This window comes from Spermophilus citellus (genome assembly GCF_964194105.1).
Source record: "Spermophilus citellus genome assembly, chromosome: 7".
NCBI lineage: Eukaryota > Metazoa > Chordata > Mammalia > Rodentia > Sciuridae > Spermophilus > Spermophilus citellus.
The window spans coordinates 38237923-38252159 of NC_138188.1; positions in this window are offsets into that span (position 1 = coordinate 38237923).

The window sequence follows — 14237 nt, forward strand, 5'->3', positions numbered from 1 at the left end:
CTTCAGGGTGGCAAATTGTAGGAAGACAAAAAAATGGGGAAACTAGAGGTAGACAAGGAGCAGCTTCGGCCAGGTACATTATGGAGCTTCCTCGGGTTCCGTCGGCAGGGCCTGGGGTTGTCTGTGGGGATTGACCCCTGTGCTTCCTGGTAGAGGGGGAAGGAGACCCCTTTTCAAATTTATGTCCTGCTTTTGGGAGAATAGGAGGAGGAGAGGGAGCTGTTCATGGATCTGCTTCTTTTCAAGTGTCCTCAGCAGGTGAGGGGGGCGGGTATAATGGTCACAAGGGCAAGGTGGAAGGCCACAGGCAGTGTGGGTCAGAGATGCTGGCAATGGGGAGGTCTGCAGTGTGGCTGTGGGAGTGAGTGGCCTCAGGCAGAAAAAAGGTGACTATTCCCAGAAAATGGGGCCACTGAGCGCCCAAGAGGCTAAGGTGTGGGGTGGGTTGGCCCTGCGGGCAGTAGAGACACCAGGGTGAGGATGGTGCATGGGAGAGAGACAGAGGCAGCGAGAGGAAGGAGCCCAAGAGGAGGGTCATGTCAGCACTGAGCAGGGGGAGAGGTGACAGGGCCCTATGGCAGGACCCCCAAAGGAGAAGGGGCATCATGCCAGGTGCTTTGGAAAGGTGACATGAGGCGTAGAGACCCAAGGTATGAAGCATGAAGGAGGATGCTCTGTGGCCTATGCTGGCGAATCTGCAGGCAGCTGTGTCCTGGGGCTGCGGACAGAGGAAGCCTCAGTGAGAGAAGAGAGGGAGTTTGTTTTCCATGAAACAAGAGTTCCAGAGGGCTCCGCGGGAGGGACCAGCTACTCCTGAAACACCTAGCCAGAGGGCCCCAGATCCAGCAAGTCAGGGCTCCGTCCCTCCCACAAGCCAGACATAACTAATGGATTTTGCACTGGCCCCTGATGAGCCAGGGGACCTCTCGAGCCTCAACAGTTTTCCCTGGAAGTTGTCACCAGTGGACTCAATGGGCCAAGGCCAACCCACTGCTTGTTTTTGTAAACACGGCTTTCTTGGAGCACAGCCACAGCCGCAGCCGTTCATTTACTTATCATCCACGAGAGCTCTCATGCCACAGGGACAGAGTTGAGCAGTAGTTGGTGTAGCCTAATAAATCTAAAATATCTATGGCCTTTGCAAAAAAATTTTTTTGCTTGATTCGAGTCTATATGAGAGATTAGGCATACTTGCTCTCCCGGGGGAGAGTAATGGCCTACTCTGAACTAAAAGTATTTTTTTTAATTTACTTTTGTTTCTTTTTTAATGTTGAAAAAGCATAATTCACAGTTGATTCAAAAGGAACACTTAAGAATGAACATACAGCCAATGGCTTCTCACATGTGAATACATTAGGTAGCCACCGCCTGGATCCTAATAGAGCCCCAGAAGTTTCCCTTCTGCCTCTCCCCAGTAAATAGCCCCACCTTGAAGCTACCTGTACTCTATCAGTTATTTTTGACGGTTCCTGAGCTTCATACAGAGAGAATTCTGTATATTCTGTGCATCACTTAGTGTGTCTGCCTTCTTCCACTCATCTTACATCCAGGAGATTCCTCCTTTATAGGTTCCATTGGGTGATATCCACACACACTTAGTTTTTTGTTTTTTTTTTTTTAATCTACCCTCCTACTGAAAGGCATCTGGGTTGTTGTCAGTTTGGGTTATAATGGAAAAGTTGTTGATAACACTTTTATACATGTCTTTTACTAGATGTATCTTCTCATTTCTCATGAGAATATACCTGGAAATGGAAGTTGTGGATCACAGAACCAATGTTTGTCAAACTGTCAAACACTTTTCCAAAGTTGTACCAACTCACACCCTGTCAGAGTTTGGATCTGAATGTCCCCCAAAGGTTCTTGGTCCCCCAATGCAGCAATATTTAGCAATATTTTGGGGCTTGGGGGAAGTGACAGGATCATCAGGGTTCTGATCTCTTCAGTGGATTAACCTATTGATGTGTTCCTCATTGAATGGACTGTTGGAAGGTAGTGTGAACTGTAGGAGGTGGGGCCTCCTTCTGTGGGCTTGCCTTGAAAGGCCCTTTCCTCCCTCCCTCCCTCCTCTCCCTCTCTCTTCCTCCTCCCACCACTCCTTCCTGGCTTCTATGAAGCGAGCAGCTTTCCTCCTCTGTGCCCCCCACCATGATGTTCTGCCTTACCTCAGGCCCAGAGCAGTGAAGCTGCTGACCAATGGCTCAAACCATGAGCCTGAAGAGTTCTTTCTTACTCTAAATTGATTCCCTCAGGTATTTGTCACAGACATGGAAAACTGACAAATACACACCCCATCAGCAAACATGAAAACCTGAGGTAGTGGAGTGATGTGTCCTGAAGGTGCACTATCCCACATTACTGAACAATTGAGGAAAGTTCCAAAATCCATATATCTGGAGATCATGGCAAGGAGGTGGATTTGCCAACTTGGTGTGAATGTGGACTAACTCGATGTCATTAATGATATAAAATAGACAATGCCTTTCCGGGCCACCAGAGCCTGAGGAATCCAGGCCTGAGCTGGGCGGGGTCCTCAGGTCACTCAGACTGATGTATCTTAGTGCTTGTCTCACACTACCCACACTCACAGGAGACCCCTGTACCCTTTCCTTTAGGTGGAGATATATTCTCAGCAGTGGGATCCTGACCTGCAACCAATGTCTCCTGTTCCTTCTCAAATAATCCCCTTCCTGGGGACAATATGCTGAGAAGGTAAAGTTGTAGCCATCTGGCTCCTTAGGAAACATGGGCTCAGAACCAGAGAGTCCTAAAATAATCTCCATCTGATGGCTGAGGTCCCTCTCTAGTGGCAGAGCCACCAAGCAGGGTCACGCCTCCTTGAACAATGATGTTGTCTCTCTGGACTCTGGGTTTCCTCTCTGCCCATCTCCTCTCTGCTGTGTACTTGTTGAGTTGGGTTCATGTCCCTGAACTAGCTACAGCCTCCGGTGCTACTCGAGCCACACCAGGAGTCATCATTTGGGGATTCCATTCATCAGATCTTTGAGTTCTGGGGTCCTTTCTCGTGTAGCTGTGGTGAGAGTTTGCTTTAAGAGGGATTTAGTTTCCAGCCCTGTCTTGTCCATCTGGGCTGCTATAACAAATTACCATATGTTGGTGGCTTATAAACAACCAAGAATAAATGTATTCCTTACAGCTCTGGAGGTGGGAAGTCCAAGATCAAGACCTTAGCAGATTTGATGACTGGTGAGGGTCTGCTTCCGGGTTCCTAGACAGACCTATTTTCACAGTGTCTTCTCTTGGCAAGAGGGGAGAACTTGAGTCTCTCCAGCTCCAATCAAGACAATAATTCCATTCGTGCGAGGGCTTCACCTTCAGGACCTGATCACTGCCTGAAAACCCTACTTCCCAACACTATCACAACAGGTGGAGGTAAATATTCAGTCCTCTTTGGGTCATCACAGCAAAAAAATAGAGATGCAGAAATCAAGAGCTGAGGGAATTTGGTAGGTGAGGATTCCGATTTAATAGCAAAAGGAAGGAAGATCATTCAGGGTACATATAAAAATGTTAGGGCTGAAGTGGTAGAGGAGAAAGACAGAAAGGATCTTGCACATTTGAATATAAAAACACACTTGTCAATCTTACCAGCATGTAATAATTATTTGACACATTTGAAATTTGTTTCAGAAATCTTTGAGCTTGTAGGATGATGGATGGATGGATGGATTGACGGACGGACGGACAGTTGGATGGACGGATCAACCAATCAATGGATGGATCCACTGATAGATGAGCAGCAGTGAGATGGCTGAGTGGATGGATGGGTGAAAGATGGTATTGGAATCTTGAAGAACTTCCCTTTGAATTATGTTCCAGAAGGACTTCAGATCAGATATGGAGGTCTTGGTTTGTCAGCCCTGACCACATCCATCTCAGAGATGTTAGGGCAGAGCCTGTAGAATGGGAGAGCTTTGAGGGAGTTGTTTGATTCCACTGAAGAATGAGCAGCAAAGTTTACCTGGACATCCTGCCGTAAGACTCCAATGTGTGATTGTCCAAATGATAGCTCAAGAGCAGTGATGGAGGTGGTGTCTTGAGAAAGCAATCAAGCTTTGAAGAACAGAGATCAGTCTACATTGATAGAAAGCTATATCTGCCTCATATCTAGCTTCCTATTGCAACGTCTGGCCAACGTATTCAATACATATTGTAAATACGTATTGAATTGTAAATATATATTGAATGAATGAATTAATGTGTGGATGGATGGATGGATTGATCAATGGATGGATTGATGGATGAGCAGTAGCAAGATGGTTGAATGGCTGGATGGGTGAATAAATGGCTGGATGGATGAGGGGATGGATGGAGGACAGAGAGAAGTATCAGTTGCTTGTCTTCCACTATGGGTAGGATTGTTGTCATGCCCCCTCCTGTAGCCCAAGCCGGCAGAATCCACTAGAAAAACATAGAAGCCCTTTATTTAATCTCTTGAACTTCAGGGACAGTAATACAGATTTCTTTTTTAGCAATGAGGTTTATGTTGATGTAACAAAAAAATACAGATATGGGACTCAAATCTTACAGATTAAAAATAAGGTTGAGAGATTAATAATGTATATAAACATGTAAAACTTCTAATATGTATTTATACAGCCTCTAAAAGAATACAACAATAAAAGTACAAATCAAAAGACAAACTCTGCCATTTAAATGGCCTTTGAAACATGTTAGGTTAGTAATAATGGTCCCTATATAATTAATTCATAAGGATATTTTTAGGACATTCCTTCTTTGAAATTTCAAATAGATGCCTGTAAATGGGGGGAAAAAAGATTCCTGTACATCCGTTTGCCTTTACTGCAGATAATGTGCATCAGAGAAGCACTGTTTTTTCATCTGCTTCATCCCCCACATGGTGACTCAAAGTTCATATGACGTAACTCAGGGTTCCCCAAGTCAGGACTAGAGTGACTCACCATGTGTCCTGACTCCATTCTGGTGTCTCCTGAGTATGAAAAAAGGACCCAGAGGTCAAGCCACACAGGCAAGCCATTGAAACTAGAGGGAGGTAATGTTGGGGAGGAACTCCTGGACTCGCCCCATCCACCTGACAGATCTTTTGGAAGAATCGCTGGAGAAAAATGGATGGGGAGGCTCTTTGTCATTTTCCAGGCCCTATGTAGTAATCTATGCTGTGACTACTAGGAGAGGATATTGGGTCCAGAGAAACTCTCATGCCCAGCCCAGGGCACAACACTCAACTGCTCAGAAGGCCAGGAGTCTCCCCTCACTGGGCCAATAGGACCCAAGCCCTCCCTGGGGCCTGCAGGGCTGCCATCACACACTAACTCTCTGAATCGGACTGAGGCTGGTTGTTGGACACAGCCCACCCCCAGCCAATTGTCAGAGGCTCTCTCCATAACATAACGCACATTATGGCATCTTGCTGCATCAAGCCAACAAGCAGAGAGTCCTCTGGCAAGACAGAAGTCACATCCTATATTGTAAAGAACTGTCATCTCATTAACTTTGCCATGTTCTTTTGGTTAGAAACAAGTCCTAGATCCTGGCCACTCTCAAAGGAAGAGGAGTACACAAAGATGAAGTGAGATCATTGGGAGCCATATTAGAGTCTATCCCACCTCAGTTCATAGTAGGTATCTAGTAAATATCAAATCCAATAGCAAAAGTTGACACTGAGGTGGGTGAGCTGTGAGATTCAAAATTCTTGCAATCCAGCTCTTGTACAATGTGAAATTTACTTTGTTCTTTTCCCAACTTCTCTTTGAAGCTTTGTGACCAGACTGGTCTGCATACCTGCATGAGCTGTCCCAGGCTTCAGGGATTCCCTACAAGATGTGACCCCTTCACACAATTCAGGTCCATCAAGAACCTACAATCAGGGCTGGGGATATAGCTCAGTCGGTAGAGTGCTTGTTTAGCATGCACAAGGCCCTGGTTCAATTCCCAGCAAGACCCCCCCCCCCAAAAAAAAAAAAAGAACCTATAACCCAGCCAGGAGTGGTTGAACATGCCTGTAATCCCAGGGGCTCAGGAAGCTGAGGAGGAAGATCTTGAGTTCAAAGCCAGCCTCAACGACTTAGTGACGCCCTAAGCAACTTAGCAAGACCCTACCTCTGAATAAAATATAAAAAGGGGCTGGAGATGTGGCTCAGTGGTTGAGCACCTCTGGGCTCAATCCCTGGTACTAAAACAAACAAAAAATCCTACACGGACCACTTTTCAGAGCTTGTTCCTTACATATCAGGATCTTCTGAGCTGGTGAGTTACACCCTTACTTATTCCACGCTGGAAGTGATGTTCTTATTGAATGAGCACTTTGCATTTATGAGGTCTTGTTGCTGGCCAAGTTAATAATGCATCTAAAGAAAAAAGACATTGTGCAGTCGGGTAGACCTTATTAATATGATTCAATTTTAAAAGGGCTATTACTTCAGAGTCCTGATGTCTGGGATGCTGTTAAAGAACTATCTTTTTTTTTAAGAGTCACCATGACAACAGAGAGATACCCCATCCTCTGGCCTGAATCAATTACAGACTTGTCTACATAGGGGATTAGAATGCATCCAATTTATTGGACATTCTTCTTTGCCTCTTTGTGCAAAAGCCCTGGCTTCTTTTGCAGAGTAAATAGGAGTCCCAATCCATCAATATTCACCGCTGAAGTCTTTGCCATTCATTAACAGAAACTCGATCAGCAGATGTCTATTGATCACAGAGTGCAAGGTGCTCTGGGGCTTTCGGAGACATCGCTATCTGAGTTGATAAAATCACTGTGGTGACAAGTCACAGCCACTCAAGAAGACAGGAGCTGCATGGAGCTAACCCGCACAGGGGACCTGAGACCTGCACAAAGAACCCTGGTGAAGAATCATGATGTCATGCTATGCAGGCTCCATAGTTCTGATCTGTCCCCACAGATGCCAGATGAGAGGCAGGCCCAAGACAGGGTCAGGAAAAACTACCATGGCCCTTAATTTTATGCAAACTCAACCAACAAACTGCTGGTTCACCTTGGGCATGTCACTTAACCTCTTCAGCCTTTACTTTTAACTCCTACTTGAAATGCTGAGCCCCTGGGGTTATAGTAAACCAGAAAGCAAAGGAGTGGGCTGGGGGAGGACAGGCTCCCTTCTCAGCGTCTACAGAGGAAGACCAAGGGGTGGACCTCAGGGTGGGTCCCACCAGGATGGGCAGGAGGCAGAGGCAAAAGGGCCTTCCCAGGCTAGAGGAACATGGTCGACAGTGGGCACAGGAGCTTGGGAAGGAGGCCCTGCTGTGGGGGGCATTTCTGAAAGGAGTCCTGCTTTTGTCAGTGATCCTCAGACCTGCTCCTCTGTGGCTGCTCAGCTGTCAGGAAAGGTCCAAAAGCCCAGTGCCCCTCCACCACGTGGGGCTCCATGGCACTGTACCTTCTGGCCTCCCCCTGGAGTAAGGCAGGCTGTGTGATGGGAGGGGTGAGGCAGGGGGGATTTTAAGTTACCTGAGTGGGCACTTCCATTACTTCCTCTCTCTTCCTCCTTCCTATCTGCCACCGTCCCGTCCTCTCCACGTCCCCTCCCAGCCCCAGACCATCCAGCTTCCCACTGACTCAGCTCACCCCTCCTTTGCCATGGCTAAGAGTGGAGGGAGCCCCGTTGGCTACGCCTGTCACCTTGCCTGTGCTCTGAGCATTTATTTTGTGGGGAGTGATGGTCCCCAGTTGGACTGGCCAGAGGAGTCATTCCTAGACCCCTGAACAGGGCCAGGACTTCACCAGAGTGAATCAGCCAGGGTTCCACAGCCTCACTCTCAGGCTCTGCCTCTGATGAACAGGCTTCTTAAAACTTGCACTAGGATTTTGTCATTTTTTAATGCAGAGTAATACTCCATTGTGTATAAATGCCACATTTTTTTTTATCCATTCATCTATTGAAGGGCATCTAGGTTGGTTCCACAGTCTTGCTATTGTGAATTGTGCTGCTATGAACATCGATGTAGCAGTGTCCCTGTAGCATGCTCTTTTTAGGTCTTTAGGGAATAGACCAAGAAGGGGAATAGCTGGGTCAAATGGTGGTTCCATTCCCAGCTTTCCAAGAAATCTCCATACTGCTTTCCAAATTGGCTGCACCAATTTGCAGTCCCACCAACAATGAACAAGTGTACCCTTTTCCCCACATCCTCACCAGCACTTGTTGTTGTTTGACTTCCTAATGGCTGCCAATAGAGCAGATTATGCTAAGTGAAGCTAGCCAATCCCTAAAAAACAAATGCCAAATGTCTTCTTTGATATAAGGAGAGTAACTAAGAACAGAGTAGGGACGAAGAGCATGAGAAGAAGATTAACATTAAACAGGGATGAGAGGTGGGAGGGAAAGCGAGAGAGAAAGGAAATTGCATGGAAATGGAAGGAGACCCTCAGGGTTATACAAAATTTCATACAAGAGGAAGTGAGGGGAAAGGGAAAAATAATACAAGGGGGAGAAATGAATTACAGTAGAGGGGGTAGAGAGAGAAGAGGGGAGGGGAGGGGAAGGGAGGGGAGGGGGGATAGTAGAGGATAGGAAAGTCAGCAGAATACAACAGACACTAGTATGGCAATATGTAAATCAATGGAAGTGTAACTGATGTGATTCTGCAATATGTATACGGGGTAAAAATGGGAGTTCATAACCCACTTGAATCAAAGTGTGAAATACGATATGTCAAGAACTATGTAATGTTTTGAACAACCAACAATAAAAAAAAAAAAAAACTTGCACTAGGGCTGGGGATGTGGCTCAAGCGGTAGTGCGCTCACCTGGCATGCGTGGGGCGCTGGGTTCGATCCTCAGCACCACATAAAAATAAAATAAAGATGTTGTGTCCACCGAAAACTAAAAAATAAATATTAAAAAAAAAACTTGCACTATGTCTCTGCCCAACTTCCAGACAGAGGTCTCTGGGTGTGGGCTTGGAATGCCTATTTCAGCCAACACTTCTGGAGGCAGTGATTAGCCTCATCAGGAGTATAGGTAGTATTTGTCACCTGCTGTCCTCTCTGTGTGCTGGTGGGGCCTGTCCAAACTCTGCCAGGGATTCAGAACCAGGAGAGAGGAGGGGTCAGTCAGCAGCAGGGCAACAGCTGGACTGGCCCAGCAAGGGGGATTGTTATGGTTTGGATATGAGGATCCCCCCAAAGCTTCTGTGTTGATACAGGAATACTCAGAGGTGAAATGGAATAAAAAAGCAATACACAATTATATTATGCTCACCAAAAAGACTTTAAATATAAAGATAGATGAAAGGGAAAAGGCTGGGAAAGGATGTACCATGGAACACTAATCAAAATCTATATTCAGATCAAAAAGTATTGAGAAGGATAAAGACATAATGCATAATGATAAGGGGAAATTCATCACATATACATACTCCTAAACATTTATGGACTAATAACAGAGCTCAAAAATACTCAAAGCAAAAGCTGAGCACAGTGAAAAAGATAAAGCAAAGCTACGATGACCATAAGAGATACCAATTCCTCACTTGGTAAATGCTAGAACAAACAAAATCAGTGAGGATCTGGAAAAATTGAAAAACTCTCAATCCTATTTGATAGTCAGTTCATTATATACGCAACACTCTATATAATAACAACAGAAAATACATTCTTTTCAGAGGTGCACAGACCATTTATCAAACTAAACTATAAGAATGGACCATAAAATAAATCTCAATAGGAATCAAATCATACAAAGTATGTTCTCTGACCACAACTGAATTAAACTAGAAATCTATAACAGAAAGATAGGTGACAAATCCCCACATATTTGGAAACTAAGTAAACACATTATTAAATAACCCATGGCTCACAGGAGAAATCAAAAGAGAAACTGGAATGTATTTTTCCCTGGATGTGAATGAAAACAAACAATATCGGAATTTGTGGGTTACAGCTAGATTAATGGTTAAAAGAAAATTTGTAGCCATAACTGACTATACTTGAAAATAAGAAAGGTCTGAAATGAATGACCTAAACTTGTATTCTAAGAACTTTTGGAGGGATCGGATGGGACAAACTAAGTAAGCAGAAGAAAGTCAATAATAAAGGTAAGAGAAGAAATAAAAGAAATTAAAACAACAACAGAGAAAACCAATAATAGACTAAGTGCTCGTTCTTAAAATACTGTATAAAACTGGTAAGTCTTTAGAAGACAGAGAAAATCAGATAGTAGGTGCAGGTTATTACTGATATCAGGAATGAAAGAGAGGATTTATTATGGAGGAATCATTATGATCCTATAGACATTAAAACGATAGAAATGGAGTGTGACAGACAATGTTATGCCAATTTGATAATTTGGTATGTTATGGGCTGATTTGAAATTAAGGCAGGCTCACCCCCATTCTGCTCAGACATCTCACCCTGTGCAGAATTGAACCCCCTTTTCTCATGAGCCTGCTCACATAGAAGCTGACAACCCCACTTGCACCCTGACCACAATGTCTTTAAACTATGAAGCTTGTGCAGGCTTGTTTCCTGAGTATGTACAAAAGGTGCAAATTTCTGAGAAGTGTGTCTTATGATTGTACTTGCTTCTGCCCTGCCCCACACATACTACTTTGTGGTTTTTCTGTTTTTGAAGCTTTTCCCCACCAGTGTTCAGTGTCTGATTTCTGCTCCCTTGGGCCCAGCCAGAATAAATCCTTTGTCTTTACTTCAAAAAGACCCAGAGTTTTATTTGGGATGATTTTGGAATAGCACCATAACAAGTAGAAAATAACAAATTATCCTGGATACAAACTATCAAAGCGCACTGAAGAAGAAACAAATACTTTGGAATAGTCTTATATCTAATAATGAAATTTAACTAACAGTTAAAGAGAAAAAAGCATTTTCATAGAGAAAGCTCCACATGCAAATGGTCTTAATTGTGATGTCTACTAAATGTTTAATGAAGAAATATCATCCTTGCTACATACATTACACCTGTAATCCCAGCAATTTGGGAGGCCAAAGCAGGGAGATCATGAGTTCAAAGCCAGTCTCAGCAACTTAGCAAGGAGAAATCAAAAGCAACTTAGCAAGACCCTGTCTCAAATTTTTAAAAAAGAACTGGGGATATGACTCAGGGGTTAAGCACCCTGGAGTTCAATCCCTAGTACCAAAAAAACAAACAAACAGAAAACTATAGATCAATACCACTCATAAACATAGAAGCAAACATTCTTAACAATATTCCAACAAATCAAATCCAGCAGTATATTAAGAGAATAATGTACCATGACCAAGTGGAGATTAGCCCAGCAATCCAAGGCTAGTTTAATATTTTAAAATAATTAGCATATTTCATCATATTAACAGATAAAAGAGAAAGAAGTATGTGATCATCTCAACTGCATGATCTCAAATAAAAACATGTGGACCATCTCTTGAGCTGGGTAAAGAGCTCTGACTGCATCCAACATCCATTAGTGATAAAAAAAAAAAAAAATTCTCAGCAAATTAGGACTAGAAGGGAACATCCCCAGCCTGACCAAAAGGGATCTATGAAAAGCCCCAAGCTAACATCATACTTATACGTGGTAAAAAACTCAAAGACACCCCCCCCCCATGGTCAGGAGCAAGGCAAGGATGTTACTGTCAGCACGCCAGATTAGCATTTCATTAGGTTTTAGCTGATGTAGCAAGAGCAAGAAATAAAAGACATCCAGATTGGAAAGGAGGAAATAAAACCAGCTTTATCAGAGACCACACAATCATCTCTGTAGAAAATCTTAAGGAATCTGTAAAAAGCTATTAGAAGTGACAAATGAGTTTATCAAGGCTGCAGGACACCAGGTCAATAAGCAAAAATCAATTGTATTCCTATCTACTACCAACAGGCAAGTGGACATTGAAATTTTAGACCACCACCACTTATAACAGCATCCAAAATACAGAATCCTCATAAGTAAATTCAACCAAAAAAAATATGTTGTAAGGCTCATTACAATAAAACCCCTCAAACACTGCTAAGAGGAAAAAAAAAGGCCTGAACAAATAGAAAATTACATGTATCAGAAGGCTCTATATTGTTAAGATGTCCAAACTTACCAACATGCCTATGTAGACTATGCAGTCTCCATCAAATTAAAAATATTTTGTAGAGATTTACAAGCTGGTTTTAAACTTTGTATGGAGATTTTTAAACTAGAAGAATTAAAACTAGTCTTAAAAAAAGATAAAATTTCAGAATTTATGCTCCTTGATATCAAGACTTATTAAAAACCCACTATAATCAAGATAGATATATGTGTTTACCTGTATGGTATAGTTTACCATACAGGTAAACACATACATCAATAGAACAGAATGGGTTTCAGAAATAGACCCACAAAGATAAGCCAATCAATTTCCCACAAACATTTCCCAGCAAATCAATAGGGGAGGGGCTGAGGATGTGGCTTAAGCGGTATCTCGATCGCCTGGCATGTGTGCGACCGGGTTTGATACTCAGCACCACATACAAACAAAGATGTTGTGTCCGCCGAGAACTAAAAAATAAATATTAAAATTCTCTCTCTCTCTCTCTCTCTCTCTCTCTCTCTCTCTCTCTCTCTCTCTGTCTCTCAAAAAAAAATCAATAGGGGAAGAATAATGCTTACATGTGAGAACAATTGGAAATCAAATACAAAAATTTGAATCTCCACCCTAATCTCATGCCCTGCACACAAATTAACTTGAGTGTAAGGGATGACCTGAGGGTAAGAGCGAAAACTTTAAAACTTTCAGAAGAAGTTAGGAGAAGATCTTAGTGGCATTGGGTTTGACAAATGTTTCTTAAAGAGCACACAAAAATCAAGAGCTGCAAATGAAAAAAAATCAATAAATTCAATTTCATCAAAATTTAAAACTTGTTCTTCCAAACACATTGAAGACGAAAATGGCAAGCCCCAGAGTGGAAATAAAATATTTGTAAAATGTATATCTGACAAAAACCTGTGTCTAGAATATATAAAAAATGCTCACAACTCCAAATATGACAGCTAACCCAATTAACTAGTCAGAAAACTCGAACAGCCACTTTGGCAAGGAAGATGAACAGATGGCAAATAGGCCATGAAAGAATATTTAGCATCATTAAATGTTGATGAAATGCAAATTAATGAGATATTGCTTTATGCCTACCAGAATAGCTAACATTGACCACACCAAATACCAGTGAAGACATGGAGCAACAGGAATTCCCAGACATTGCTGGTGAGAGTGTCACATGGAATAATCAGTCTGGAAAACAGTTTGTTAACAGTCTATTAAGAAATTAAGCATTGGGCTGGGGATATGGCTCAAGCGGTAACGTGCTCGCCTGGCATGCACGAGGTGTTGGGTTCAATCCTCAGCACCACATAAAAATAAAATAAAGATGTTGTGTCCACCGACACATCATATCCACTAAAAAATAAATATTAAAAAATTCTCTCTCTCTCCCTCTTCTCTCTCTCTTAAAAAAAAAAGAAAGAAATTAAGCATATGCCTACCACATGACCCTGCCATGCCGTTCCTAGATAGTTACACAAAAGCAAAGAGAGTATGCGCTTGTTGATAGAAGTATGCAAGTGTATATAGTTGGTATAAGTTCACAGTAGCTTTGTTTGTGATAGTCCAAACTTGAAACAACCCAAACATCTATCAATAGGTGAATGAAGAAACAAATTGAGGTATACCCTTATGATGGAATAATGCCCAGCAATGAAAGTGAATGAAGTATTGATACAGGAATCAGTGTGGATGAATCACAAAATAATTACCCTAAGTGAAGAAAGCCAGCAACACACACACACACACACACACACACACACACACACACACATGCACACATATATTGTTGTACATACTATATGATTTCATTTATAGAAAATTCTAGAAAATGACTCCACAGTGAAAGGAAGCACATTTGTGGTTTAGGTTGTAGTGTTGGTAGAGAGGACCAGAGTGGGCAAATTGAAGGAAAAAGGAAAGGAGCAGACACAGGGAAGGAGGGAGAGAGAAGTGTCTTAAATGTCTCCTAGGTTTCTAGGTTGCAGAGTAGAAAAAAGTGACAGAGGTGTTATTGTCTAAAAGACAGGGAACACCAAGTCGACTGGGGACATGACAGAGTGTGTGGTGCTGTGGGAGGTCCAAGTGGGACTACTGAGTCAGCAACGGGATGTTCTGGTTCCATGCTTGACAGGGAGGCCTCTGCTGGATGTCAGAACCCAACTCAGCCAGTTCCCATGAATATTAAGTGGCCTGGAAATACTGAGAGAAA